The sequence below is a fragment of the Typopeltis vanoorti genome, chromosome 14, assembly GCF_054136105.1.
Source record: "Typopeltis vanoorti isolate ZY-2024b chromosome 14, IOZ_Tvanoo_1.0, whole genome shotgun sequence".
In the NCBI taxonomy this organism is placed as follows: Eukaryota; Metazoa; Arthropoda; class Arachnida; order Uropygi; family Thelyphonidae; genus Typopeltis; species Typopeltis vanoorti.
The window spans coordinates 94440727-94463727 of NC_143562.1; the positions used below are offsets into that span (position 1 = coordinate 94440727).

The 23001-nt window shown below is 36.1% G+C and overlaps 1 long non-coding RNA gene across 1 annotated transcript in view; it reads right to left on the bottom strand.

Annotated features, from left to right (window-relative positions):
• The window catches only part of LOC150099772 (uncharacterized), a 79479-nt gene that overhangs the window by 54368 nt on the left and 2110 nt on the right, over positions 1-23001 (bottom strand). The gene's annotated exons all lie outside the window — the stretch shown is intronic.

Consider the following 23001-nt stretch of genomic DNA (forward strand, 5'->3'; position numbering starts at 1 on the left):
ACGAGATCCAAAATCGAGCAAGATCACGGAATTGCATTTTAAGCCCACTGTCACTTGAAAGCTCAATTAACTGTCCCGTTTTTGTGACTGCAAGCCCCTGAAATGGATCGCGAACCCACAGAAATTTCTTATAAAAGTTATTCGGAAAATATGTTTCAAAATTCCGTTTCAGATTTTTGAGGTGGTCACAAACCCTTTCCACAAACTCAGAATGAACAAAAATATTATTTTCCACTAAAAAGGATTCCAATGTTGGAAAAGGTGCAAATTGTCTGTCTTTTACATAATTTTAATCCATAAAACCAGTTTTTTCTCGAATGCCTTTATTTTGTCGTAGGCATCAAGAACAGTTAAAAAATTCCCCTGAAAGGAAAGATTTAGTTCATTTAATTTCGAAAAAAATGTCTGAAAGATAGGATAGTGTTGATAACCATGCTTCATCAACAAGGAGTGATGCAAAATCAGAATTACGTTCATTTACAAATAATAAAACTTCGTGCCTTAATTGAAATAACCTTGTTAGTACTTTGCCCCTGGAAAGCCAGCGAATTTCAGAATGAAGCAAAAGTTGTATATATTCACTGCCCATTTCATCGCAGACTACTGAAAATAACAGGTTATTTAACGGTCGAGCTTTAATAAAATTAACTAGCTTGACAGCGTTGTGTAGCACAGTTTTAAATTCTGTTGGCATTCCTTTGGCGGCTAACGTTTCCCTATGTATGAAACAACGCATCCAATTCATATCCGGAGTTACTTCTTTGACCTTAGAAACAACCCCAAACTATGCCTGCCTGTAAGAGCGCGAGTTCCATCCGAACAGAAGCCTATAGATTTTCCCCACTGGATCCTTTTGTGTATTATGTAATTATTGAGAGTGTGAAATATTTCTTCTCCAGGTGTTCGGGATGACAAAGTTCTACAAAACAGAATATCATCGTGAATGTTGTTATAATGCGCACATCTTACGTTGCATATTAACTGCGCATCATTTGTAACATCAGTAGTCTCGTCTATTTGTAACGCATAATAAGGGCTCTCCTTAACTCTTTCAATTAACTGAGATTCTCTGTCACCTGCCATATCATTAATTCTGCGACTGACAGTGTCATTTGAAAGAGGAATCAAATCAACATCTTTTAGTAACTTGTTGCCAAACATAGTTTTTACCACATCTTTTATAGCTGGAAGTAGTAAATTTTCCCCGATAGAATAAGGTTTCCCTGTTTTCGCTATGCGCAAACTTAAGAGATAGGACGCTTCTAGTGCTTTGCTATTAATGGACCCCATAGCTGAAATTATATCTTTCCTGTGATTTAATTTCCCTAAGCGTTGCTGAAAACATTCAATTGGCTTATTTTTCACATCACAATGTTTAGTTTATAAATGTCGTCGGAGTTTCGCAGGTTTCATGCACTCGTTCGACAACACTTCATAACACATCGAGGTTTCTGTTCACTTTCATCTCCACACTAAGTAAACCCCAATTCCAAATACGAACTGTTATATTTCCTACTGTATTTTTTCTTTGAACTGCTTGTTTCTTCTACTTTAATAGTATCAGATTCACGTTACAACACGTGTATTACAATTAGGGTTAGCATTACCTGTTTCATTTGCTCTTCTTTTCAAAGTCCTAGTTCTAAGCCACTTTTCCATTATTAAAAAAACGTTTCGGAAAAATATATAAATACTGGCGACACACTTTGGTTGTAGGAAACCTTCAATAATAAAAATCAATACACAACAAGCAATTGGTTGAAATGTGGATAACACATGTTCACTTCAAATCTGACAAAACTACAAGGGAAGGCGGAAGCAATAAAACTATTGAAGCCTTTGGCTCTTCATATATCAAATAAAACTATATTGTTTTTCACTTTACCCCTCTTTTATTATTCGTCATTCTGCAGCTACAAATTTAGTGGGAGAATGACGAGGGGTGAAGTGAACAACAATATAGTTTTATTGCTTCCGCCTTTGAACATTCTGACGCTATTTGTCGGTTTTTAAGGCTTCATTTGATTTCAATAATTTTTACTTACTTATTCGGTTTTAATTTGTTTTGTTTGGATAATTAAAAAATTAATTAAAATTAATTAAATACATTTATTTAATTAATTTAAGTCTGCCTGCGGACCACCTGTCCCATCGTTGCGGACCACAGGTTGAGAAACACTGATTTAAAGCAAAATGAAAAGGAAAGAAAAAAAAAAAAAAGGAATATTCACTCATTCGTAGGTTGTATGACCGAGTTGGAATTTTTTTATATTTTTTTATTTTTGGAAAGCAGCATTGCATGAGTTTAGTATTCTGTCCAATTGTCGAAATGCTCTTCGACTAATGTTTCAGAATACTCCCTTTCTGTGGGAGTTATGAGAATGGCTAAGCACACTCCATTAACGTACACGACACTGTACCTTTGTGGAGGCGCAATATTGTGTATCTCCACAAGTGTCACAAAGAATAGTGTCCTGTTAGAAGTATAGGATGCAGTTCTTGGTGAGTCTAAAAGAGGCCATCTCACAAGCAGTGTACGTGGAAGGAAATAAAGTGTTGCAATTAAGTGCTATGAATGGTGTCCATATTGAGTGTCTGATGTTGAACCATCGCAGTTATCAAATCACATTACGTATACAACTTCTGAATATTGATTTCTTTGTATTCAATATCGAATAAAAAAAATTGGTTAAACAACGCGACTTGTAACAAGATCCGAGGCATTCTACTTTCTTCTTCCTCTTTCACGGCCCTGCCAGTTCTGTATCAGTTGTTCCGAAATGACCAGTGCGCCTTAAACAACCAAAGAACAAAGTATGTTCCAAATCTGATTGGAAACTGGTTTAAAGAGATAAGCGTAGAGTTTCTGGTGGAGAAGAAAAACTACCCCTCTGTGAAGTTTCTCTATTTTTAAAGTATTTTAAACATATTATTAATTGGATTTACTTTAAATCTGGCAACTCGTATCCTCGAACAAAAGCGCCGAAACGATAATATCCATGTATGAACCGCAGCAACATCAGGTCAATTTGTATGCAACTGATATATCACTTATTCACGAGTGTTAAGACGAGCATCAGATAGCCCCTGAATTGTTAATTCCTTCCAGTTTTAGTGAAATCGTCGCCATATATTTGCGAACGAATTCTTTCTCGTGTAAAAGTAAACAAATCTAAAACTTGAAACAAAATCAGACGATCATCTTCTCATTTCATTGGAATTATTATGGTCAAAAGATCAGCTAAACTGAGGAGAGGGGGAAAAAAAACAAGAGATCTGCGTTAAAAAAAAAAATTGCATGAATAAACAAAATGAATTTTATTCTTGTTAAAATGCTCCAAGCACTGTTCAGAGATTTTCATGCAAGTTCGTTTTTGATCTGCTGTGAGCAAGCGCGGCACGCATCTTGCGTAAAGCTTTTTCATATGCCATTCTTCATGCAAAATATATCCTACACGTTCTTTTGAAATGCCTGTATTCTCAGCAATTTCACGCACTTTGACTCGCTGTCAAAGTGAAAGTCAAAGTGCGTGACCAATACCATATCGTGCACTTGATCAATGATTTCTGGTGTTGTTACACTTTTTCGACGTCCTTCACGTGAATCATCTTCAAGACTGGTGCGCGTTTAAATTCGGCAGCCCATTTCTTAATTATCGAAAACGAAGGAGAAGAGTGCCCATAAACTTTTATGAACCTGAATGAATTTCTTTTTGAGTTAAACCTTCTTTTAGAATTTTATAACCTCATGATACTCATTTTATCCATTTCAAGGAATACAAACTTTGTTTCAGACAGCTGTTAGAATGACTTGCAATTTCACATAGATGCTTATGACAGATATACCAACTTAGAATATAAAAATATCTTGCCGATAGTGTTGCCATCTATGTTTGAGCCCGAGAACTTTTCGCACCACTCTCGTATTTCAATGTTTATAAAAACTTCATCAGGATTACTCTCTACAGAGTTATTAGAAGTCAATTTCGAAATTATTCAAATATCCTGATTCCTCTACTTCAGTGTTTCTCAAACTTCAGATATCCGCGTACCCCTTCTTAAATTTTCATTATTAACAAGTACTCCCTTATCAAACAATAAATAAATAAATAAAGTATATTTCATTGTAAATGTCTATGTTATTTGAATTTATATGATTTATGTAAACAAAAAATATGATTTATTTTTAATAGAACAAAATTTGGAATAGGTTCCTCTTCATTCCCCGTCCATGAAAATCCACATTTCAAGTATGGTAATTCATATCATACTTACGAAGATTTTTCATCTTCTTCTTAGTTTGTTCTCTAGAGATGTCAGACGGCACACCCTTATCAATTTCATTTGATCCAGATGCAATATCAACGTTTTCTTCTTGCTTACAGCTACTTGTATTTGCTCTTTTTTGTGGCTTTTATAAATCCAATGATCCATACTTAAGAATTTGAAAGCTAAAAAAATTACCGTATTTACTCGAATATAATTTGCACTTTTTTTCCCCAAAAATTAAAGCTAAAAAATCGTGGTGCGAAATATATCCGAGGATTTTCGTAACTAAAGTTTTCAGAAAATAAAAAACTGCAAACGGTGTGACTTATCAAGAAGCTCCTACTCGCTATCGAGAACAGTTTCCTTGTGTGCATCGTCAAAGTCATCTACCCAATTACCTTCATCTTCTTTCCCATTATTTCAAACAAAAACTACCAGTACTTTACAAGACTTGAGACACGTACAGCAGCTATGAAGAAGTGCATATGATTGGTGCGGTATTAACAAAAGATCACGCGAACCAGACACAAATTAGCATTTCAATAGTTGATTTGAAATGCAAATTCTCTTCAACCGAATTCCATAATATCTGAAAACACATTCACTATATATTTCGTAGTTTTAACACGTTGACGACGGGTTGGTGTCAAGCAAAACCATATGTTGCAACGGCAACATATGGTTTCGCTTGAGTCTATACAGCAGTTTCTGTTGGAGGGAGATGTGATTCATTAATTAGTGTCGTTTTTATCCCAGTTGTCTCTAATTGCACTATTTGTTGAGAAATATAATGATTCCATCCATTAATGATGCATAGACGAAAATTGCCACGTACCCCCCTGAAGACCTTTCGCGTACCCCCTGGAGTACGCGTACCACATTTCGAGAAACACTGCTTTACGTAATGAAAAATTTTTGCCTGTTGCTCATTTGCGACAAATCAAATTCGTGCGCGTGTAATTTCAGTGCTGATCACGATGACTTACTCGAGGTAATAGTAAAACTTCCACTATGAATTATAGAATTTGAAATAGATCGTTGCGAACGTATGTTCTATTGGTCCAGAGTTCCGAACACGTTCATGATCGATAATTTTCAGATTCCATTAAGAATGGTAAAGGTTGACGTCTGTGTATAATTTCTCAGTTCCAATCATTCAGTGAAACTGTTAATAATTACTATTATTTGACACCTCCAGGGAGTCCAAAGACTGCAAAACTTCTTTGTGGTATTTCACCCCTAATCACCATTGCTTTACTGTCAAGAAGAGTTAAGACGAAATAGTTAAAGCCATGTGTGTTTTGGGCATACTTCCCAGTCTGCTTATCTGTGTTGGGGGAGGGGAAGCAAGTTCATGTAGGTCAAAATCTGGTCATCTACATATGTGACTGAAGCAGTCCATATAAATATTCATAGTTTCGTGGACAGGATTCGAATCTCTCTCTAACCAAATGGTATATGATTGTTCTCTGAACTGTGCCCTACAGATGTACTTTTTTTCTAGAAGCTAACTGATACAGAATATATTCAAATACAAATAATTTTTAAATCGCATTTGATAAATTTAAAAGTTACGCAAAAAATAATAAATTAGTGGTTTTCTTTCTCCCTTCCTTCAAGTCTTTCTATTGTTATTCCGTCTCTTTCTCTACTGACCGATGCAAAATTTGAAGCTTTTGTGCAGAAAACGATAATACACAAAAGAAACGACTTAGGTTTTACGTAAATCTTTTCTCTTTTCATATCGGATTCTAGACTACTGCCAAACGAAATGCATTTGTTATAAAATATCAGGTTACATGAGAAACAAGTTTATAATGCAAAATAATTCAATTTCTACGGGTTTTTTTGAATAATTCTTCCGCACATTGTTGCAACATAGCCTAATAATGATGAGATTTCATAATTTTAGCTTTACAAAATGTGGGCAATTTTCAGTGGAGTGGAGTAAAAGATTTAGAACTGAAACGATGCAAAACAGCAAACAAAACGTTTTGTTCATGAAAGCATATTAGGAACAGCTGTACAACATGTGGTTCAAAGATGTCCTACATAAAAGGCAGTCGTAGATTAGTGGACTAATTCATTCCGAATTGAGTGAAACTTTCCTAGAACGAGGTCACAAGTAGCCCGCTGGTTTTCTCTTACGTAACTAGGTAACAAAAAAACTGAGCGATAGGGAAAAAACATCAAAATCATTTAAAACATCATTTGTGTGGCATGACAATTTTTTTTTTCACATATAAAATATCAAATATAAATTAGTTTCGAAACCAGCAGTGCATTATGTATCTCGCACGTGTACGATAGTACACTGGCAGCGTATTTGTAACGATCTTTACGTCATGGGAGGTTAATGTGTCAAAGCTTGGCTGAAATTAGGTTTTTACACCTTTTGACTTTTCGCATGAACTTTATAATCGCACTCGCCATCTTTCCGCTAACGACTGGAGAGTTATTACGCTGTACAGTTCAAAGAGGATACTTTCCCTTATCGATAAGAAATATTACATTTATTACTGACATTAGCACATTCGAAGGATTTGAAACTACCAATGGATATGCTCGCATTTCATAATGCATGATATTAAAGTACAAGTTTTCTTTACTTTTTTTATTGCGACATAACTTGCATTAGAGATCTAACCTATATTGTTAGGACTACAAACAAACTGGAATATCCCCCCCCCCACACACACACACAAAATATCGCATTATCTCTATTTCATTAACGATAATGCGATTTAAATGGTCCGTTTTCAATTGATTGAAAAAGGAAAGAAAATCAGCTAAGTTTATTCGCTACAAAAGTGTGAAAGTGAAATAAGATGGGGGTGGAGCTTTTTTAAAATTACGAAAGAAAAATATAGTTGGAAAGAAAATTATGGAAAAAAAAAATATAATAGAAGGTCGAGAATCAGAGCAACACGAAAAGATCAAACTCCTAGGAAGGGCCTTTTAAATCTTACTAGATTTCTATCAGTAATCCCAATTATACAGCAGACATGGTCAATGCACTATGAAATACAGACGGTGTGCCTTTAGGAGTATTTTTAAAATGCCAGTACTTTATGTATATGCATATCTACAAAAACAAATCAGGCGTTTGTATAAATATGTATTTCTATATGACAACACTCTTGAGAAGCAGTGCAAGAAATGACATTGATAACTACAAAACTGTATTCGCTTGATCGATCTGATAATTCTGTTGGTGCATTCATGTATCTCATTTCTCACACGCCTTGTTTTAGGCGTCGCTTGCAAAATGTGAACAACCTAACAAACTATGTGTTCGTTTCCAACTCAAGTCAGACTCTTCTTAAGTGAACATAAAATGTGAATTAATATTTAACTAAGTAATAATGGCATCAGTGTTGATTTGCATGAGTATAAACAATAAAATCTCGTGATTATAAAACCTTTCAAGAAAGAAACCTTTAAATAAAAACAATATCTCGAAATAACTGTTTCATTTCTGAAGGAATGCCATTTATCTCTCTTAAAAAGAGAACTTGGTAACAATTTGCTGCTGACGAAGTCATTAAGGACCAGGGTTGGAAGTAGTTTAAATTAGCATTTCTCGAAGCAAAACCTATCAATCAGTGAAACATATTCATTTTTATGGTCAGGGCAGTGATTGATATAAATAACACTATTTGCATTCATGTGTTGGGCTCTTTTCTTGGAATTAAATAAAATTAACTGCAGAAATAAATGCGATTATAATCTATATTTCAAGTAGTCGTATCAACAAATCATGGGCATACATAAGTATTTTGATTTTAGTTATTGCAAAAGGCACTTTGGTTAATTCTAAAAAAATGATCGCAGACGTTTATCAAAATAACTATTTACAGCCCGCGGTCGGAAAATATTGACAGCAGTGCTTCACTTTCTTAATTTTTGTTAATATAAATACAGTATATTACTTTATTCTGGTAATGTCAAACTAATGCTGCAGAATTTCTAATCCCTCATTTAAACCTTAGATAAGAAGCTAACGCAGGTTGATCGAAAGACCTTACGCAACAAAACACTAAGAAATTATGGTCAATATAATATATAATACGATAGAAGCACTTATCATGAGAACACTATTTCAATTATAAAAAAGGAATCTTACCTTTTCTGTGAATGTTGGAAATATTTCACTCTGGCTGACAAGTTATGACATATTTCATATGCTTAGCACATCTTATTGTAGAGGTATAAGTAGCTCCTCTACGAGTTTCACTAACAAACGTAACTAATTACTAGTCTATCGAAATTGGGAGAAGATTAAGGTAATCATTAATTATATACTTCACTGTATTTTACTTTTTAAACAACCTTGAAGTTCACAGTTCACATTCTCGTGATGTTGCAATCGAGTACCGTCAACACCTAATGAGGAACGAGTAAAAGAGAAGAAATGGAGGGGGAGAAGGATAGTCTAGTTAATGTGCGTGTTATCATTGCATATTACTGCACTGCTCCATTGAATAAAACACATTATTGCAGTGATAAGAGTTATATATTTTTAATGGTCAAGCGAAATGCATACCGAGATCGAAGGGCAGGGCCTCAAATTTTTGCCAAGTCAAAATGTTTCATTATGGGAAGACTATAGACCGTTTTTGTACACATTGAGGCACCTGTGTGTTCTTTTATGTGAACTTGACTCTATTACGGAATGACTTTTTTTTTTTAATTTTTTGTCATTTGTTTACAGTTGATAACAAATAAATCATGAATAACAACTGGAAATGGTGGAGTGAACTGCGTGTGTATGACAGTATCTTTTGTCATTTTCAAAATCTTATTCTAAAGGGGGAGGGGAGTAAAGAAATTTGAAAATTGTAGCAGGCAAAAGAAATAAACCTTTTAAGTTCAAAAAAGACACAGAAGATTAAAAAATATTCTTTAATTAAATACTTTTTAACATATCAGATTTTCAAGTTATGGTGCATATTCTTAATCTTCTATTTAATAACATCCTAACGTGACAAAATAGAATGAGTTGAGTCATTTTTTTTCCCCTTTCATTTATCATCAGCGCTCATCTATTATTTGAACATTTCACATAAGAGACCTAAAACATCGGAGCTGTCGCCAATGTAGAAGTTAGTCTTATTTAAAACTCCAAACTATTTTCAAGTATTGATTGATTCATTCATTAATTTTTTTTCGCAGAAAAAAACTACAGCTGATTAATTCATTGGAATTAATCAGCTTCTTTCTGAATTAATCAGCTGTAGTTAATTAATTCAGCAGAATTAATTAACTACAGCTGATTAATTCATTGAATAGTTGTTTTGGTTTATCATGTTCAGAATGTCGTTGAGCAAGAAGCATATCTTAGCTCTATTCATTTTCTTCTATTAACATTGTAACCAGAATGTTTTTCCATATTTTACCCCGTATTTCGTTCTTTTTTTCATCTGGTATTTTTTCCTTTTTGATTTACAGTGTTGTCCGCTTATGTTCGCTAAATTTGAACTCCTCAAGATCAGACTAGCATATAGGAATTTCAGTCCTCAAAAATGATCCTTATAACGAGAATTTTCCAAAAAGGTTTAGCAATGTGAGATCAAAATGCTTTGCAATGGGACAGTATGTGAGACCACTGTCTTGTTTTGTGGGACGCAGGTAGTGGCTTGAAAAAAAGTTCCATGTTTGGTCTCAAGAATAGACTTTCTGGGTTAAATAATCATTAGCCCATTATTCATGTACTACTACTACTTTATTAATGATAATACTGGTGGAAAGATTAACATCCTTCCACCGGTGATATTATCACTAATAAAGAAATGAAAAAATATTGTGTTTTTTTTTTTACTTGTCCAAAGTTTAAATATAATCTCTCTCTCACACACAAACACAAACTTTGAAGCAATTGATTTTTCTAAGAAAAACTATTCAGTTTTATTACATTTCGCCTCTTCCTCATTGTAATGTCAAATTATCAACTTCTTTATCAAACATCTGTTATGCATATGCAGGAGGTGTGCAGGATACCATGACGCTGCTGCATATAAATTTTTAACCTCAAAAATTAGACTCCAATATCAACAGATATTATATTTCCATCTGTATTAATCCATTTAGATCCCGGTCTTCCTCAGAGGTGATTTTCCTGCCATCTAGGCATCAAACACCTGCGTTGCTAATCTTGCGTCTCGCATTCTGTTTAAGTGACCATAACAGCTGAAATTAGGTTTCTTCGCACATTTCGGAATGCTAACAATGCACAACGTTCCTTCCTAATACCTTCATTTCAATATGATTTTGCCATTAACGCCATCTTCTTTATTTTTTCTCAAAAATCTCACTAACAAACGTAACTAATTACTAGTCTATCGAAATTGGGAGAAGATTAAGGTAATCATTAATTATATAATTCACTGTATTTTACTTTTTAAACAACTTTTAAGTATTCACAGTTCACATTCTCGTGATGTTGCAATCGAGTACTGTCAACACCTAATGAGGAGCGAGTAAAAGAGAAGACATGGAGGGAGAGAAGGATATTTGTGCTCTCCGGTCTTTGATCAACTGTTATATTTCAAACCCAGCTTTCACATCATAATTTAAAATTGGATAAACACTGTTTTGTATAATTACAACGGGTTTAGTTTAATGGTTTCACTAATTTCTCTCTTATTGCTTATAATACTTATTCAGTTAACTCCTGACGATACCAGCTTATCTTATCCTGTTGTCTATTTCCATATTTAATTTATACGAGTAAGGGGGAGGGCTGAAAAGTTCTGATAAACACCTGGGAACATAAGTTACCTTCATAACTCTGCTACTAGCATGTTCTTTCTTGTGGTTATATCAGTTGCATTAATATCATTTTTGTTCTAGATGTTTATCAGAACTTTTCAGACCCCCCCCTCGTAATCTTCACTAAATTGTGCTTAAATAACTGAAATATTTTACTTGCTATATAGACCCCCCCCCTTCTCCGTTTACGATGCAACTGATGCTCTTCATGTCTGCCTGTTTCCACTGGTTTTTGTTACTGCTGATGTTCATACCTATTCTTTACAGCAGTTTTAAGTTAAGGAATTCTGCACACATGTACTTGATTTTTTAATAGCATTTCATCAGTACAAACACATAATATTAATATGTCCACTTTTGATAGATTTATTTCTACTTTCTTTCATAGTGTGATCCATATAGATGATGAATAACAGGAAGCAATGTTTGCCATTGCCATACATCTGCGTTTTAAAAATATCTTCCACCTATTTTAGTTCTAACTGCTGAATTATGACTTAAATAAATAATGATCATAAGAGGACACTATATCTATGTAATCCTTGATGTGGTGTTCTGTTTACACCATATAATTATAGCATTTTCAACAACTTTCTCTCTTGACACCTTGTGATATGCGCTTTAAAGATCTACGAAACGGAATAGATCTCTGTTACATTCCCAAGTATTAAGTATTTGTCTTAAAGTAAAAATCTAATCTTGACAACTTCTATTTCGCTAAACCCAGCTTGTTCTTCTCCAAGTTTCTCTTCCACAATTTTTCTCTGCCTCTTTTCGAGCTTACCTGGAACAATTGTAGCGACAATTCTCTATAATTCTCTCATTTCAATTTTATTTCCCTTTTCCCAGATGGGTTCAATCAGAACTCTAATTAAATCATCTCGACTATGACTTCTGAATTATGTAGTGCAGCCATTGTAAAACTCATATCTTGTCTGCCTTTCCACATTTCATAGTTTTTTATGGCTTTGTCTACCCTCAAGTACCCTCATAAGTACCCTTGAATACTTTTCTCTTGAATATTTTACACTACGATTCGGTCACTTCTTGTTTCACTTAATAACCATTCACAATAATTATTACTTCAGACATCGCTAGGATACCTTTTATAGTATTATTTCTTTCTCTTCCTCTTTTTTTCCAGTAGTCATCAGAACATCTTGCCACCTTCCTGATATTTATCTTCTGTATTCTTGCTTTATTCTTTTCCAAGACTTCCTCTAGCTTCTAAGTTCACCATGGAGTTCTAATTTTTCTATCGTTGTAGAGAACTTGACTGCATGTCTTTTTTTAAGGCTGAATCAATTAATGTTTTTTTTTTCCAGAGTTTGCCAAAGAGTCTGCAAGGATTGATTCTTCTCTTCAAACTCTTTGATTTTTCTCGAATAGTATTTGTATATTTGGGTCTACTGTTCACCTGCGAGTCCCCTACCCCGACTTCGATTCTTTTTTAGAACTTTAACATATTTATTTTTCTGTTCAATAAGACATTCATTCTTTTCTACTCAATACTAAATGGTGATCACTTCCTATTTGAAATCCTCTGTATACTCTTGTGTCCTGAACAAGCGCACGTCTTTGTCTGAACATGGTACAATGACTAGTCTTTTCCCTGAACAGAAATCCAGCACGGTCTTACTATTATTCTTATTTTTGCTCTTTTCTAAAAAATTTTTTACCAAACATTTCTTTATGTCTAGTGTTTATTTACAACTCTTTGAAAATAAATAGTAGACATAAATTCTTTCCACGAGTTTAGCGCATTATGAAAGAAATACAAAATAACTCTAACAAAGAACAACTTTCCCTTTGTGTCAACTGTCTTCTCTGGTGATTCGAAAAATTCCTCCTCTTCTTCCCTAGATGAACCCTCTGTAGGCAAAAAACGTCTCATTGTCCACTTCTCCATTTTGATGTTTGTCCACTTCTCTATTTTGATGTTTGTCCACATCACTCTATTCTACATTTTAACTTTACTAAATTTCCGTTGATTTCTCACGTTAATAGTGCATATTTTGATTTCTGCTGATGTTGAGTTGGACATTGTTCCAGTAGCTGACTTCTCACAGATCGCGCTAGTTCCCTCAGAAATACAGCGCTCTTCCCCTTGTTCAATCGGACATTCCCATAATTGGCGTGACATTTCAGCTTGTTGTACCAGCATCGTCGTTTGGTTTAAACCAATACAGAACACATTTTAGTTGACTAAATCCCAAACTGTCAGCCCATTCTCGTTCGTTCGTTTAGTACAGGACTGTTCAAAGCACTGACCGCGGGCCGCATGCGGCCCGCCTGTGGGTTTTGATTTTCACGAGCGAAAAAATAAAATAACAGTTTGAATCGAATGCGTGTTAGATATTTTAATTCTGTCACTACTCGATAATCTCGATGTTGGTAATTTTATCTGGTGTTTTTTTTTTACATCACTATATACCCACGTGTTTTTCAAATATTAGATAATGTCAAAGAAGCGTTCTTACACTGTTTTGTTCCAACGCGCATACTCCGGGCGCTCACGGGGAAAAGAGCGCGCGATTAGTGCGCAATAAGTGTTGTTCGTTTGTTCAGCTTTCGAGGTTTGTCGCTGCAGCTCACCAAATTACTAGATACGCATTGTGATGCGTCCCTCGGATAATTTTTTTTTTCCAATGCCTCGGATTACCTAAGGTTGGATAGCCCTGGTTTAGTATATATTAACAGAGTGCACAGCGAGAAGATGAAGTCAGAGTCCCCAATATATTATCCACGATTCCTTAAAAAAAGCTATGTGGAGGTCTCTGCTTGCTTATCTGGCTTTGATCCTTATGCGACCCCATATTGCTTTCATGATTTCTTGAAGTATTTTTAGGCTCCTGTATACAAGCAAATATCACCTATTAGCTTCGTCACATCTGCCGACCTGTCCGTCCGAGTGAAACAACTCAATAATGAATGAACCGATTTTGATTAAATATAATAGTAAAGATTTTAAGAAAAACTTGTTGAGGTTTAAAATTCAGTTGACATTAAAATATATTTTTTACACAGTGACGTAGATAGATTTACTGAACAAGCTACACACGCGGTGGAATTATCTTAGACCGCCATCTCTCCTCTGAATAACAATCGAACCTAACAAAACAAGCTCATACTTTTCTTCTGGTAATCTTGTCGCCTTGTCGCGGTTTATTATAAGCAGTGTATATCATGTAATATACACTGCTAGGAAAGAAGTCAACGGACACCATAATGTGAGTAACAAACAGCCATGGCGCCAACCTTAATAAGATGTAGGATCTCCTTTCGCTGCGATAGCTGCAGCAATCCTACGGGGCATACTTTACAAAAGCGTACGATAGCGATCAATGGGAATTTTGACTATTCTTCCTGTAGGCATGTAATGATGTCACGGACTAGTGCCTCACCCAGAGGGGCCAAGGGACCCTTGTCCCCCCAAATAAAAAGGAAAAAAACACTAGAAAATTTTCAAAAAACCTTTTCCTAATTAATAAAATTCATTTTTTCAAATTCGTGTTGTCTCGTGACTTCTATTTCTATACTACTTATGAATTAGCGATTATTGCAGATGCTCAGTCATAGGTCGTATGCGATGCCAAATAAAAAGGAAAAAAACACTAGAAAATTTTCAAAAAACCTTTTCCTAATTAATAAAATTCATTTTTTCAAATTCGTGTTGTCTCGTGACTTCTATTTCTATACTACTTATGAATTAGCGATTATTGCAGATGCTCAGTCATAGGTCGTATGCGATGCGTAGTGTGTATTCTCAAATTGTCTACTCAACTCGCCCCCCCCCCCAAGATTAAACCCTAAGTGCGCTACTGTCCTGGACTGTTGTGGGGCGGACGTTCCTCGACCTAGTCGACGGTTCAGTTTATCCTACATATGTTCAATAGGGTTGAGATCAGGGCTCTGTGGAGGCTAGTCAAGTGTGGTGAAGTTCATGTCCACAAACCACGCAGTTACAGCAGAAGCCTTATGACACGGTGCATTGTTTTGCTGAACAGACAATGGTCAATTTCCATAGGAACGCCACAAAGTAGGAAGCATTACATTGTCCAGAATGTTCAGATACCTCTCTGAGTCTTGGAATCTATTTGGCGTCACAAATAGATTCCCAAGGCCAAATCAGGAAAAACAGCACCATACCATCACACCCCACCTCCCAATCTAGTAAGAGACGTTCACCGGGCTTCCGCCACACTTACACTCCTCCATCTACTCGGTAGAGGATGTAGCGTGATTCGTCTCTCCTTAACAGAGCTTTCCAAGCTTCTACGTCCACTGTATGTGCTCTTTGCACCACTGAGCACGACCCTGCATATTAGTTCGAGTAATGTGGGGCTTGCGTATTGCATTCCTACCCTGGAAACTCTTGTTGTGAGCCTTGGTTCTGAATGTTTTTGTGTAGATTCGTGTTTCAGTCGATGCTCGGACTCTGCATTCAACGTGTCGTGCGACGAATGGTGGTTTTTACATATTATCCTTCGCAGCACCCTACGGTCACGTGTGGTGAGTCGTCCACTGCGGGTAGCACTTGGAGTTGACTCCTTGTGCTTCTATCTCAGTATGGTATCACTGATTGACCTGGGATGGTCCAATTTGTCAACAATTTTCTTATAGGCCTGCAACATGACATCCTACAACAATGCCTTTTTTTTTTTTTTCAAACTCCGTCATTTCCCCGCTCGGCCATTTCACCTAGACACAGTGACTTGAGAGTATCATATTCCTTGAATTTATACCGGCTACAAACACATGAATCGTTACATGACTGAGGCACCTTGTCAATGAAGATGTGTGTGTGGGGGGGGGGGGATTCGTTGACTTCTTTCCAGTCAGTGTATCTTAGTATCGGGAACGTGCCTGAAATATTCCGTCTCATGCACGTTTCTATTTTGTTAGAATGATAAGACAAAATAGTCCTATGGCACCCAGGAAGTGTAGGTACAACTCTACCCTGCCAATTCTAAATGGGTTTTAGATAAACTTTTATCTATTTTATTATTATTATTATTATCTGAGTCCTCCATGGAGTCAAGGACTCATCGAGGGAGGCTATAAATCACCCAAACCAGCTATCATACTTTCCCTTAAATTCATTCACACTAATGCACTTATTACGCATAAAGGCAAATTATTCCATTCACTCACTGCTCTCTGGGAGAATGATGTGGCTCTCACCCCTTTCTTGACTGTGAACAAACTTAACTTCAATGGATGTCCCCGTGTTCTTTCCCCACCCTCCTTATAACGAAAACTTTCATCAGTTGAAATCCTATAACATCCATTCAAAAGTTCATAGACCTCTATCATATATTGAAAGTTTTTTTCACTTGGTTAGGCTATAAGTTATATATTTAATTTAATCCTTTATCCAAGTGTAAGCAAACAAAGTTTTCGCCTGAAGTATCTTCAAGACTGGGGAAACTCAGTGTTCACCTTTACCGCGAGTTGCCCCAGTCCTGAAGATACTTCAGGCGCAAACTTTGTTTGCTTACGCTTGGATAAAGGATTGAACTAAATATATAACTTATAGCCTAACCAAGTGAAAAAAACTTCCAACATCTTCCTCTAATCCAGAGTAATTTAATAATAAGGTGTGACACCTTTTGGCAACTGGCATAGGGAAATATGACTTCTGCATTGTTCAACCTTGATATCATCTCTGGGTCTGGCTCCCACTGAAGAGACCTCGATAAAGGTCGAAACCGGTCTAGGTAGTAACCCTCCCCGTAATGCATAGCATTATATATGTCCGCAAGTAGATGTGCTTTGCATTATGGGATACTAAGGTAAGTGATGAAAACTCAGTCCACCTTTGCCACGAGTTGCCCCAGTCCTGAAGATATTTCAGGTGGAAACTTGTTTGCTTACATTTGGATAAAGGATTAAACTAAACATATAATTTATAACCTCTATCATATCACCCCTCTTTCTCCTGTTAACCAGAGTCTGCAATCCACATACTCGATATCTCTCCTCATAATCAAAATCCCATAATCCGGATATAATCTTAGTAACTCTTCTTTGCACCTTTCAACAGCTTTTTTTTTATCTCCTTGGAACCCAGGAGATCACATCTGCGCACAATAATCCAGGTGTGGTTTATCAAAGCCTTATAAAGAGGCAAAATGACTTCCTTATCCTTACATGTCAAGGTTCACTTCAATATCGCAATTATCATCTGAGTTGTATTTGCAACTTTTGCTATGTAACATTTGAACTTTAAATTCTTATCCAACGATATACTAAGATCCCTTGCCTCTTCAGTTTTATTATAGCATAATCCCGCTAATATAATATGCCGCTGGAACTCTAATCACGCCAAAGTGCATAACTTTACACTTACTAACATTAAACTGACATCCATTTTTGTGTGCCCAAATTTCCAGTCTATTCAAAACATTTTGTAATTTGCTGAATATCAGTAGCATCCCTGATTTCCCTGCCTATCTTCGCATCATCGGCGAACAATTGCACATCTGATGATAGAACCTGCCTGATGTCGTTAATGTATAGATTGAACAATAATGGTCCAAGTACTGAACCCTGAGGTACAACACTGGTTACCTTAAATTTGGCAGATTCACACCCACTGTATACCACTTTTTGATATCTGTCTGTCAACCATCCCCAATGGGTAGACATGCTATATTCTGCAAGGAACAGCATGGGTTTACTAAAGGAAGGTCATGTTTTAGCAATTTGCTCATATTTTATAACAATGTTACGGCCGAGTTGGATAAAAGGAATTGATAAACTATGATAATGTTGGATTTTTCTAAGGCATTTGATAGGATACCACATGAAAGGTTGTTGCATAAACTGGAGAATGTGGGATTGGAATATAATCATAGTGTATCCATTCCTTTTATCCAACTCGGCCGTAACATTGTTATAAAATATGAGCAAATTGCTAAAACATGACCTTCCTTTAGTAAACCCATGCTGTTCCTTGCAGAGTATAGCATGTCTACCCATTTCTGTATGCGAGTTCTTACCAATTCTCTAAAATCTTCACTACCACACCAGAGATACTGATAGGTCGGTAGTTAGACACATCAGTTTTTGCACCACCCTTGTACAATGGAACTATCATATATTCCTTCCATTCCTGTGGAATCATTCCTGAGCAGAGACTCAAGTTATACAAATGTGTGAAAGGCCTAGCCAATTCAGCTGAACATTCCTTTAGCAAACGGGCAGATATTCCATCTGTTCCTATTGACAAATTCTTATCCAGGTTATGCAAGAGCTCTTCAACGACATTTTCATGAACCTCTAACTCTTCATCCAACTTAGCAGTAGCACTGTGCACCATGCTACATACACTTGATTGATATATCTTAGCAAAGTGAGCACTTATTAACTGAACAATCTCCTTAGCTTCCGACAATCGAGTGCCATCTGCATTCAATAAAACTATTCTTCCACATTCATTCTTTCTTTTCCAAAAGAATTTTATTAACGATAAAATTCTTTTTGATTTCCTTTAGCTTGCATGGCCAATTTCTTTCCATACTCCGTTTTAGCTTTCCTCACATTACTCGTTACTATTCTGGTCTGAGTTTTATATATTTCATAACTCCTCTCACTCTTATTTCACGATATTCTTTCCACATCATCTTCTTCTTGTGGATTGCTTGCTTAATAAGGTTGCACCTCCATTTCACTCCCAACCTATTTATTCTTAGAACACTAGGGATACATTGAGATGCAGCCTCGTTCAAGCACAATTCCACAAAAATTCCCATGCATTGCTGACATTTTTTCCATTCAGTAACTGATGCCATGGGACCAAAGATAGTATTCTCCTAAGTTGATCATAATTTCTACTTTTGTAGTTCAGCATGTAACCTGTTTTAATCGGAGCTTCAATACAAGTAGATACGTCCCAAGAAAGTGCCGCATGATCACTGTCACCAATTGGTGGTAAAATAGCCATATTCTTGACAGAAATCCCTTTTGACGCCATCAGCAAATCCAACACTCTTTGACCTCGAGTTCCTTCTTTCACATGCTGCTTGAGAAAGTTATCTTGCAACAATTCAATAAATTCCTCTTCTTTCCTATCATGAAAATTCTCTTCTACCAAATCAATGTTTGGAAAATTAAAGTCACCTGTAATGATCATTCGCTTGGTACCCATAAGGCTAAATTGGCAATGCATTTCTTCGTCCCCTGCAACTGAGCCTCCAGGTCTGTAGCAACACCCAACCATATATTTCATCCTGTTAACCTCCACTTCACACCAGATTGACTCAAATTCACCGCTACATGGGACATTGTTACCATCATTGTTTTCTTGTGTTTCTATCCTAACTGGACTTAAGTCATCTGATATCATTAGTAGCACTCCTCCTCTCCTATCCCTTCTGCCATTCCTAAAAATAGCATACCCATTACACGCGATCCCACTTGCCATATCTGATTCTGATAGCCAGGTTTCACCAATGCCAACAATCTTAGGCAACATCGTATTCAATAAAGCAACGAACTCAACTCCTTTGTTTCTAATGTTCCTGACATTTTGTATAGACATAATAAATTACCACCTGGCCTATTCTTATAATAATTATGCAATCTATTTGGTCTTGTTCTAGAATTTTCTCTTTTCCCTCCCCAGACAAACTTAAAAGGTCCGAATCCAAAGCAAATTTTCCCAGTGCTTCGCCACATACATAACCATGTTAAAAGGCATTCATATCTTTATCACGTTTGCATACTATAGCTGAACTTTCACATTTTTCCAATTCCTCTCTTGATGATCTACTTTCCCTGACTCTCTGCATTAGGTCTCATATCAAGATGTAATTTCTCCAGCCTTCTGATGCCAAATGAATTCAAGTGCAGGCCACATTCTTATACAAGTCTTTTCTGTCATGAAACACACTCCACACGTCAAAAAATACATCCATATATTGTACACAGCCTGCGTGTGAAATCATTTGCTATCATCGCCCTTCTTAATTCAGTACAATCATATCTGGGTAGTAATCCGACAATTTTTACTCTCTCACATTTCTTTCTCACTTCTTCCAACAGACCTTTCATATCCTCTCTCATACTATATTTGTCACCACTTAAATTATTAGTACCTACCAGTACAACCATTTCTTTTACTTGTCTGTTTTCGTTTTCAATTACGTTTTTCATATTTTTAATTTTCGCTCCCGGAAAACTAGAAGTGGTGACTCCCTCGGCAAGCGCAAATTTTAAAATTGAGTCACCATACCATATCACCTCTTTTTTCTTAGATGTTAATTGACTTACCTTGTTGTTATTAATATTTTGATTACCAGGTTCAGTATTTTCCTGCCTGTTCTTGTTCTCATCCTTTTTCTTATCCTGTCTAAGTTTAGTCAAACGTTTCTCCACCTTTTTCAATTCCCTGGTCGATTTTCTAATGATTTCTTTTAATTGAGCTATTTCTAATGTCAGCGTATCCTCAGATAAATTATAATCATCATTGCAGCAGTACTTTTGTTCATCAGGACAAACGCTCTCCTCAGTAGCTACAACTTTAGCTTTAGTCACGAGTTTTCGGCGCCATTTTTAAAAGTAGTATAAACTAATAATATTTCTAAATGTATATTATAAAATGCTGTAATATAATACTTATATTAAAAATACTACAATAATATACTAAAAATACGCAATTAAATCTAAGAAAACACTTAATAAATCAACAAAAATCGCAAATCTTTCAGGAGCTCTCTGACAGTACGTCTTTCACCTGATAGCCTCGACACCAGAATGATGATTTTACCAACTCTTTTTGAAGTCTTGAGTCTATGGCTTTTAGATTCAGTAATTTAATGCTGAGGTTGATTTAGGAGAGTGTGTTCCTCTCATTCTGAAAATTCCGTTGTTACAGTTAGTTAATTTTTCACATTTGACGTCAGTTTTTGACGCCGTATGATCACTCTCGTACCTCACTGGGTTTTGGGAGTTAAGCCTTCTGAGAAGTGGTATTCCACATACAGGACAATGACAAACATCCATACCCATAGCAGGATTCGAACCTGTAGCCTCTTGGCTGGAGAGTGCTAACCACTCAACCAGGCCGGAAACTGCTTATAGTGAGTAGCGAAATAGGCAAAACTGTCTGATTCAGCACAAATTCCAAAAATAATGTTGAGCTTAAAGAAGTGTGATACAAGTTTCATGTTTTTATTTGTTTTCCAGCTTTATTTCGAGTGAAAATGGCGTAAACGTAAATTCATGCGATCAAAACTACTATCATAGAATAGTAATATATAACCACTACGTACCTCTTTCTGGGTTTTTTGTCCCCAGAAAGAGGTACGTAGGACTCTTTTAGCCATAACTATTTTGGGGAAGGGGAAATTGGTTGGCAGCTTGCCTCTACCCTTAGTCATCAACAATAACTGAGTTTAAGGCTATCGATATTTTTGAACCGCGAAGTGAGAACACAGCAGAGGAGTACCCCATCTCGTGACCACAAATCCTAGCGTGTGTTACTATCTGGAATAGTATTAAGTTATATGGTCGGTTTTCCTGAGTTGTGGGATTATGAACCCGAGTTTCCTTGAAGGAAAAAACTTTATGTTGCTGTGCCAAAAACTGATTAATTTGGGACCAGCCGAATAGAGGTGTATTGAAAATTCCTCTAGTTAAGAACTACACATACCGGCCACTGAATTAGAAACCTTTATTTAATACCGTGTCGGATCAATCCTGTTGGACCTTTATTACTGATCTTCTTCAATTCCCTGAGCATAGTTCGGTGAGATATGATTCGGAAACAGCCTTCATTAAATGCTTCGGTCACTTGCAGCACACAGAAAGTTGTTTGTCTGTACAATCCTTCTCAAATGACTGCGATCTCGTTTCTGACAGAATATCGTAGGATCATAGTTACGTCTTTTAGACAAGCAATGTGGGTTATTTTTCCACTGATTAAACACCCGGGCTATCTCGCATTTTGAGAAATCAGTCTGCTCTGTTGTTTTCAAAATCGTATCTCCAGCCAGATGGGAATACACAATAAATCCTTTATCGAACTCCGAAAGATCCTTTGTTTTTCGTATTGTGATCAATACCATTGACGATTACTGACCAACAATAATCTTAATTAGCTGCCTAGAACACGCGGTGACGCACTTGACCAAGTAGTATTTAGCACATATGCTGCATGAGTACACATATGCACATAATTTGCACATGTGCTGCATGATATTTACGTACATCTGCACAATGGTTTCTAATTCAGTGGCTGATATGTGCAGAATGAAACCTATAAAAGTTCTTGCTTCTGGCAATCAAAATAATTACGGAACAACAAGGCTACGCAGATCTTGTTAATAGTAAGATTCCACAGTAAATTTGTATCATTCAGTAAGTTATGAAATATTCGCACTCCGTTCTGCTCGGTCCGTTCTATTTTCGAATACATTTTAAATGTTAATTCATGTTTCTTTGTGATAAGACAATGGAAACATCAATCAAAATCTCACATGCAGGACTTTGAAAGTATATGTACTTTCGACAATGACATGTATTATCATGGCCTTGTTTACCTGTGCTTATGTTCCAGAGCCCTCAACGACTGGACAGATTTTTTACTAAAATTTACTGACACAATTCATTTTGTGTTCAAATTATGCAACTTTTAGTACATAAACATGAACACACCAGAAAAGAAAGCTCATGATCGTTAGCAATAGCTGAGATTGCTCAGTAATTGCGATAATCCTTTGCATCATTTTCTGTCCCAATATGATAACATCGCAGCTTAATAAACTCAGACCAAGCATTCTAGTCGTCACTGAGGGAAGTGGGTTTTAAGAACCAGATACGAGGGTGCAAACTAATGGTATAGTGCGAGCGAATCTTAAAAAAAAACTTTAGTGAAATAAATGTTTAGAAGATTATCAAAGAAATCTTTTTAAACAGATTAAACGTTGTTAAATCACTCTGTTCAAACAAAGAAAT